Source organism: Crocodylus porosus, unplaced genomic scaffold, assembly GCF_001723895.1.
Source record: "Crocodylus porosus isolate Cpor-Errol unplaced genomic scaffold, CroPor_comp1, whole genome shotgun sequence".
In the NCBI taxonomy this organism is placed as follows: Eukaryota; Metazoa; Chordata; order Crocodylia; family Crocodylidae; genus Crocodylus; species Crocodylus porosus.
Genome location: NW_017728917.1, coordinates 8,513,029 through 8,514,075, shown reverse-complemented (window position 1 = coordinate 8,514,075; position 1,047 = coordinate 8,513,029).

The window sequence follows — 1,047 nt, the reverse complement described above, 5'->3', positions numbered from 1 at the left end:
CACACACACACACACACACACACACACACACAGAGATATGGGGAGGGCGGTACATCTTCTCCCCAGAGCACTGTATACCTGTACATACATGTGCATAGACATGGGAAGGAATGGGGAGGACTGTATACCCATGTGTACACACACACACACACACACACACACACACACACACACACACAGGGAGCACACAGACTGAGGAGTACAGGACACAAGTGCATGCAACTGGGGCATGGGAAGTACAGCACACCCACCCATCCACAGGGAGAGAGCTGCTCCACACACTCACTCACATATGTGTGCACACACACACACACACACACATCTACTCAGAGTGTAGGGAGCACTGCATACCTGTACACATATGCACACGCATGCACATGATCCAGGGAGCACCACACACCCATATCTTCTCATGCCCAGACAGGACACAGAGAGTGCCACACACCTATCCTTACCCACATGCGTGCACACCTGGGGCAATGGGATGACTACACACCTGTACACATGCACCCATGTATGGGACACATCGGCACATACACACACAGGCCACAGCAAGTACCACACCAAACTGTGTGTGCCTTCAGACACCCATAAACAACAACCGGGTAGAGGGAACACCCCCCATGTATGTGCACAGGTCGCTGGGCACAGCAAATGCACACAGGCCCACAACCAGGGCTTGTATCAAGAATCCAGGCATCGTATCTTCACAGCTACAGCAGCAGTTCAGGAGGGTTTAGGAACCTCTCTCCTTTCTCTCTTCCTTCCTCCCATTATCACTTTTCTTGGCCCCTCTCCTCATTTCTGTGCACCTTTCCTTCCTCCCTCGCTATCCAAACCTCCCTTTCTGCACCTTTTCTTTCTCTGTGCATGCACTCACCTCTTTCTCTCCACAGCATTCCCCCCTCTCACTTTGTTTTTACCACGTCTCGCACGTCTACCTCCGTTCTCTGAGATTTATCCAACGGGCTCTTTCCAAACAGGAAGGCTGAGCCTTTTTGTGGTTCTCACATTTGCATGATTCTTAAAGCAGTCTCATTTTCTGAC